The sequence below is a fragment of the Populus euphratica genome, unplaced genomic scaffold, assembly GCF_000495115.2.
Source record: "Populus euphratica unplaced genomic scaffold, PopEup_1.0 scaffold474.1, whole genome shotgun sequence".
Taxonomy (NCBI): Eukaryota; Viridiplantae; Streptophyta; class Magnoliopsida; order Malpighiales; family Salicaceae; genus Populus; species Populus euphratica.
This window is the reverse complement of record NW_011500351.1, coordinates 109,238-117,842: the sequence shown is the minus strand read 5'-3', so window position 1 is coordinate 117,842 and position 8,605 is coordinate 109,238.

The following is an 8,605-nucleotide window of genomic DNA, read 5'->3' as shown; positions in this document are numbered from 1 at the left end:
CCTAGCCATCACATCGGCTATGAGGTGTTATGTAATTGGAGCTCCTATCATGGCCCTCACACCTTCTTTTGAGGTGTCTTCGCTCATTATCATGAGGTGGCCTGATCTTGGGCTCATCTCATGGCTCTCACACCTTCTTTTTAAGGTGTTTTCGCCTTTCATAGGTGGTCGCATCCTCCTTCAGCTAGGACGCTTCACTATAAGAGATATCACTACCACTAATTACATAGAAAGAGAGAGTCGTGGTACACTCCTCGCAATCATCCATCTCGATTTCTATGTTTGGAGCTTCTACGCCTTTCTGCTTGACAACTCCACCCATACCAACTCCCTTTGGTGTCTTTGCCTTTCATCATAGGCGGTCACACCTTCTCAATTAAGTGCTTATGGAATAGCTTATCTCTTCATCCTTGCATACATTGGAAAGATTCTTGCTTGTTACCTTTATCAAGAGCACTAGAGACTTCCTGTTGTACAACTTTTTACATTTTCTACTTTGAGCTTCATATGGGAACACTTCTTCTCCATACACCTATTGTTTCATTACAGTACCTCATTGGATCCTACAGGTACTCCTGCACAATCTCCATGTGCCCTCATACAATTTTTATTCTCTAGATTCTTCCTATTCCTTGCTTATATTTGACAGCAGCTCATCCTATCACAACACCTATCCAAGTTAAAATAAGGTGCCAATCTTTACCTCTTGTTGTATTTCTCTTCCATTATCAGGGTATTTATCAATTCTCCCTACGAGAAATTACAATCATTGAATCTAACTTCTTTGAAAAAATCACCACTCCATCAGATCCTTGATCATATGGAACCCAACTATTCCTTTGTGTTGTCATCCTGCTAGTCTTCAACAGTTTCATTACAAACTGTCATATATACGAAAATAGTACCGTATGGATAATCCTTCAACTAAGCAAATTCCCAGGAAAGATTAAAGGGGTCACATTGGTCTCGTTTAAAACCCAATCTCCTAGCCAGAACTTATTAGGCCATATCTATCCATCATAGTGTTTTTCCATATATACAACCATTTGCTAGCTTTGTCACGGCTTTTCTTTGCAAGTGATCTAGAATATTTTAGTTTCATATCTGATTTCTCAATATTTGATGAGACTACCAGTGTTTAGATTCGTCAAGATTGGTCTTCATCAATCTCAACTCCCACTTTAAATCGTCTACGTGATCGGGTGTCCAAAGTGTCCCAATTTTGCCTTTCCTCAAGACAATTAAAATTTCCCCACATAATACTTCAACACATATAATTAGGAAAACATGTGTGATTTCTTCTTCTCCATCTCTATTGACTACCATAATGACCTTCAAATGTCTCTTAATTAGACAATCTCTTTTGTTAATTCACCACCACCACTTTCTAGTCATAACCTCAATAATCGGATTGTGCCATTACATCCGAAATTATCAAATTAGTTGGAAATAAGTTTGAAATCATCCAAATCGCATTTTAGAAGGTTAAGATTTGATCAAAACAATTCTGGCCTGATGAACAACTCAGATTCAATCTCAGATCTAGTTATGTATAGGATTAGCTATACTGAATCCTATCCCTCAGCTCGTAGCTTGTCTCCAGCTCGGCTTGGCTCATGGCTGATGACATGGTAAGTGGGTCTCATTATGCTGACGTGTCAACTGACTACGCATTGACATGACATGCCAACTGTGTATATTGACTAGCTCGGCTTGGCTCACGGCTGATGACATGGTAAGTGGGTCTCATTGTGCTGACGTGTCAACTGACTACGCACTGACATGACATGCCAACTGTGTATATTGATGTCATGTTTACATCATGATGACATCATCCTCCATCCAGGTCAGTCACGTGGATCGAGTTATTTGGTATTTAGGTCGACTCAGCCCATCTGGGCAAAGAAGATGCGTGCGACGCATGGCAAGCATCTGCGCTCATGGCCAGCCACCCCGCTAGTACGTGACGGCGTGTGAGGATGATTTCGATGTCTAATTTTGACATGATTTTCACCAGTGGCTTCGTCTCTTCCTCCTTTACATAGTGGTATGGTCAAAAAACAATTTGAACAACTTTTATTTTTTAGCAAAATCAAACACCACTTTAAACCATATGCTCTAATACCAATTATTGGGGAATTCGGATAAATGATGTACTGATAATTGCTCATAAGAGGCTAAGCACACTGACACAATATTTAATATGGTTCAAAAAACCGCTTATATCCATGAGAGAGGTCTATATTATTAGAGATAGAGAAAGGATACAAAATAAATACATGGAGGAGAAGGATTACATCCACTCAAACTCAGCTCACACACACTGCTACACATTGCTGCAGGGCTACTGCCCTTGGCAGTCCCTCTTTCTCTCTTATTCTCATATGTTGCACTCTCACACTTTCTCCCTCTCACTTTGTTCTTGGCTCTCTTGGTGCCTATTTATAGGCAAGAATGGTGTTGCTCTAGCTCATCTTTATTAATAGTGGTCACCTAATGATTAGTACTTAAAAGTGCATTCTAATAATATAAGATACCTATAATTTGTGGTAAATGTCTATTTTTAATGCAGGCCTATCACATAAATGAAAGGATTGATTGATGACTTGAAGAACTTAAATTGCATGGATAAAGAGATGGTCAAACTTAGAGAAGAGATGTCGGTGCAATCCAAACCGGAACACTGTTCGGTAATTGGGTCATATCTAGAGCTATATATCTCATATTTAGGTCCAATTTATATGGATGGAAAGGTAAGACATAGGCCTACAACTTTCATATGGAGCCCAAGATTTAAAAAGGTCATTTTCAAGTCCAAATTGTAGCAACAACAAAGAAGCCCGAAGTTGTCCTGTAGCCCGAGCACTGTTCAGTATTTTGGCCATATCTGGAGTTCTAGAAGTCCAAATGAGCTGAATGTTTTACACAAGAAAGCTGAGACAATTGCCTACAACTTTCATGTTTACAACTGGCTCCAATTTTGACGTTATCAATGACGTTTTGGGCAGACAAGAGAAGATAAAGATTGTCACCAAGTCAAAAGTTGGCCACCCACTTATCAATTAGTCATCAAATCAATAGTTCCCAATTTTGGCCTATAAAAGGAGACATTTGCCATGCATTTAGGCATCTTGGTTTCCAGATCAAGATCATGCTCTTCCTTTCTCTCTTTTAATCTCCCTGTGGTTCGACCCCGGTCTTTCCGGGTTATTTATTACTTCGACACTCCTGCACTTGGGAGAAGACATCAATATTTTAGTCGTGTCAGTTATTTATTACTTCGACACTCCTGCACTTGGGAGAAGACATCAATATTTTAGTCGTGTCAGTTATTTATTACTTCGACACTCCTGCACTTGGGAGAAGACATCAATATTTTAGTCGTGTCAGTTATTTATTACTTCGACACTCCTGCACTTGGGAGAAGACATCAATATTTTAGTCGTGTCAGTTATTTATTACTTCGACACTCCTGCACTTGGGAGAAGACATCAATATTTTAGTCGTGTCAGTTATTTATTACTTCGACACTCCTGCACTTGGGAGAAGACATCAATCTTTTAGTCGTGTCACCTAATCTTTGTCTACTTTGTGACTCTTGGTTGCTGCACCAACAACCCTCTTTAACAATGGAAGCTATCTTCTTCAAGAATATATGTATTTCCCATAATAATAGCAATTCCCAACACATAGAGTTCATCATCAAGTCATATTATGGGTTGAGTGAGGCCAATTATAACAGAATTAGTGAATAGGTAAGAAGCATTTTACCTAAAGAAAACAGGCTGAAATAGAACTTATATGCTGTTAAATCCATGATGAAACCAATCGGTCTAGGATATCAAAAAATTTATAGGTGTCCAAACTTCTGCATACTTTACTACCTTGAAAATGCTGAGCTGACCAAGTATAGGACATATGGGCATTCTTGTTATAAACCTAGAATTAGAAGGGAAATGGCTCTTGTCTCATATAAAAAACTTAGATACTTCCTAATTACACCTAGACTGTAGAGGTTATTCATGTCACCAGAGATTGTTGAGCATATGACATGGCACTAATCACATGATACGATGGGAAAAGTGATGGTGCGCTCTTTCAACAATGAAACATGGAAACACTTTAACATGTGCATCCTCACTTTTCAACTAAATCAAGAAATGTGTGTCTTGGGTTATTACAAATGGATTCAATCTATATGGGTCATTTGCTACTTCTTATTCTTATTGACCAATTATATACATGGTTTACAACTTGCCACCAGAGATATGTAAAGAGGTCACAGTTCATATTTATATCTATAGTCATACCTGGTCCTAATAGTTTGGGCTGGAATAGAGATATTTTTCTTCGACCATTAATTGAAGATTTTACGCAGTTGTGGTCATCTGGGCTTTGACTTATGATATATCGATAAAATAAAATTTTCTTATAAAAGCAACTTTGATATGGACTATCAATGATTTTTCAGGTTATGGAATGGCTTTTGGTTGGAGCACCCATGGAAAACTAGCATATCCATACTGCATGAAAAATAACAAGGCATTCATGTTAACAAACGACCATAAAGCATCTTTTTTTACTGTCACCAACATTTCTTGCCAACGAATCATAAGTACAAAAAGAACAAAAATGAGTTTTTTATTGGTAGAGTTGAAAAGAATGTTGCACCACTGTACCTTTCAAATAAAAAATTATATGACGTGATGTCAGAGTACGATGACATTGTGTTTAATTTCCAATCTAGTAAGCAAAAGTTTCCTAGTTTGACCTACAATTGGGTAAAGCAAAGTATTTTCTAGGAGCTTCTTATTAGAAGACCAATCTCCTTCGCTATAATCTTGACGTCATGCACATAGAAAAGAACGTGTTTAAAAATATGTTTAATATGGTTATAGATATAAAGGGGAAACCAAATGAGAACATTAATGCTAGAATGGATATAGCTTTGTTTTGTCACAATAAAAATATAGAGTTGGTTTATGTTGGGTCATGGGTCTACTAATGGATATAACTTTGATATGTCACCATAAAAGTAAGTTTCATCTTATATAAGAATGCACAACCACTTGTTTACCAATGGCTTAAAAGTTTGTATTTTCCTGATGGAATATGCCTCAAACATATCAAAGTTGGTTAATTTGGAGGATTGCAGATTGTATGGAATGAAGAGTCATACCACCATATATTTATGCAAACACTCATTTCATTAGCTTATTGGGATATATTGTCAAAGGGGATATAGGATGCACTCACAGAGATCAGACATTTCTTTAGACATATATGCTCTAATAAGTTACAGACATGGTATATTGAGAGGCTTGAAACAGATATCATCCAAACAATATGCAAACTTGAGATGATATTTCCTTTATTATTTTTTTAACTTAATGGAGCATCTATCAATACATCTACCATTTAAGGAAAAAATTGGAGGCCTAGTCTAATATAAGTATATGTATCCATTCGAGAGGTTAGAGATTACACATGTAATGTAATTAAAAATTTATTTTCATTGTTTTATATAATTGAAGATATTCATTTAATTCCATACAGATACTTGTTCAACCTTAAAAAGAGAGTTAAAAACAAGGTACATATTGAGACTTCGATATGTGAGGCCTATATTGTTGAAGAAATCTTAATATTTATCTCATACTATTTCAAGCCTCAATTGAGAACAAGAATCAATCACATTCTAAGACATGATGATGGCGATGAGGTGCCTTGGAGTGAGAACTTGTCAATATTCTCCAATCCTAAATGGCTCGTATCAAAAAATGTTATCAAGGAAAGATATTTGTGTAAAATAAAATTCAAATAAGCATATAATTATGTGTTATTTGACTGTGATGAATTGAGACTTTTATTCTGTAAGTATACTACTTAAAATTTGTTAATAATGAACTATTTCTCTCTTGTAATATCAGAAACTCATATATTGTTGAATACCTTATAGGCAACATCATTGAATTTTACTTTCTAAAAACTTACAACTAACTGAATCCTAAATCTTTTAATTACAAGATGCCAATTTTCTACATGGTTCAAAACACATATAAGTACTTTTAATTATCATTATCTATTAGGACACTTAATTTCATTACACATTTCTTGTGCATTGTTCATTATTGTACTTTATGACAACAGTTTATAAATTAAAAGGGAATGTTAGTGTTGATTAGTACTTAAAAGTACATGTTTATCAAGGTTTTATATCATCATTTTATAATTAAAGTATCAATAACTCCTTAACTAAAACATGTTTTATAATAACAAGTCTGATACCATAAGATACCTTTAACTTATGGTAAATATTCATCTTAAATGCAGGCTTATCATATAAATCAAAGGATTGATTGATGAGTTCAACTACTAAAATTGAGAAGAAAAAGAGAGGGTGAAGATTAGAAAAGAGATGATGGTTCAATCCAAACTGGAACACTTTTTGGTAATTGGATCATATCTGGAGTTGTAAAACTTGGATTTAGGTCTTCTTTATATGGATGGAAAGCTGAGACATAGGCCTAAAACTTTCATGAGAAGGTAAGACTTAATTATGTTGTTTGGAAGTCCAAATCTTAGTAGCAATGGAGAAGTCTGAATCTATCATGTAGCCCAAATATTGTTCAATGTTTAACCTATATCTCGAGTTCTAAAAATCCAAATGACCTTAATGTTTTTCTGAAAAGCTGAGACAATTTTCTAAAACTTTTATGATTTAAGTTTGTTTGAATTGTGACATTAGCAATGATGTTTTTTGGCAGACAAGAAAATAAGGATTGTCACCAAGTCAAGATGTGGTCATCCACTCAACAATTAGTCATCAAATCAATAGTTCCTAATTTTGGCCTATAAAAAGAGGTATTTGTCATGCATTTAAGCATCATGATTTTCAGATCAAGATCATTAACACGACTAAAAGATTGATGTCTTCTCCCAAGTATAGGAATGTCGAAATAATAAATAACCCGACCAGACGAGGGTCGAACTATAAGGAGGTTAATTGTACAAATTATAAATAACAATAAAATAACAACAACAACAATAATAGTAATAGTAATAGTAATAGTAATATTAGTACTACTACTACTACTAATAATAATAATAAAGAAAAAGAAAAAAAGAAATGATAAGAACTTTGAGATGGTAAGATTAATATGAGGATTAAATAATGATAAAAACAAATGTCAAGGTTAGAGGATCCACTAATGGTATTTCAAACAAATATAATATAAACTTTTATTATTCAATTAAAATCACATACAAAGAATATTACAATGACATCATAAATTGTTAACATGATTACATTAGTTATCTTATTCGAATAATGCTAATACTTGTAAATATTGTAAGGCATTCATGATTATAACTTATGTTAACAACAAATTAAGTTCCTTCTGTAGTATAGGTCTAGGTTATACTATACGGTTGGGCTATGAATGTAGTATAGGTCTAGGTTATACCATATGGTTGGGCTATGAAAGGTCTAGGTTATACTATACGGTTGGGCTATGAAAGTGCCTAGTATTTGTTGTACCAAGTTTTATATAACATAAATCTATATTAACATTTAACAAGCAAAGTATTAAGAGTGAGTAAGATAACAAATACAAAATATGTTAGTATCAAACATTAAAGTTCATATTGAGTTTACACTATACTTATTCTTACACCATTAATGTAACTTTTTCAACATGATATAATAAACTTAGCTAAACATAATGAAAGAGAGAAACATAAATAAACAAGATAAAAACATAAATAAAATAAAAACTAACTAAGTAAAGGAAAGTAAATGAAAGGAAAAAACAAGATATTAATGAATGCAAAACTTAAGCATTATAAAAATACAAAGAGAGAAAGCAAGAGCATGATCTTGATCTGAAAACCAAGATACCTCAATGCATGGCAAATGCCTCCTTTTATAAGCTAAAATTAGAAACTATTGATTTGATGACTAATTGATGAGTTAGTGGCTCCATCTTGACTTGGTGACAATCCTTATCTTCTTGTTTGAATAAAACTTTATTGATAATGTCAAAATTTGAATAGACTTCCATATGAAAGTTCTAGGAAATTGTCTTAGTATTCCAGAAAAAAAATTGAGTTCATTTTGAATTTTAGACCTCAAGTTATGGGCTAAACACTAAATAGTATCTCGGCTGCAGGACAGATTTGAACTCCTAAGTTGTTGCTAAGATTTGGACTTCTAAACAACAAAATTGAGTCTTGACTTCCACATGAAAGTTTTAGGCCTATGTCTTTGGTTTCCATCCATATAAAGCATGCATAAATCTAGGATCTACAGCTCCAAATATGACCCAATTACCTAATGGTGTTTCAATTTGGACTATTTTAGCATCTCTTTTCTAAGTTTAGCCCTTTCTTTGACCTTTCAATTTCAATACTTCAACTCATCAATCAATCCTTTTATTTGTTTGATAGGCCTATATTTAGGATAAATATTTACCATAAATTAAAGGTACCTTACGGTATCAGACTTGTTATTATAAAACATGCTTTAGTTAAGGAGTTATTGATACTTCAAGTGCAAAATGATGATATAAAACCATGATAAAAATGCACTTTTAAGTACTAATCA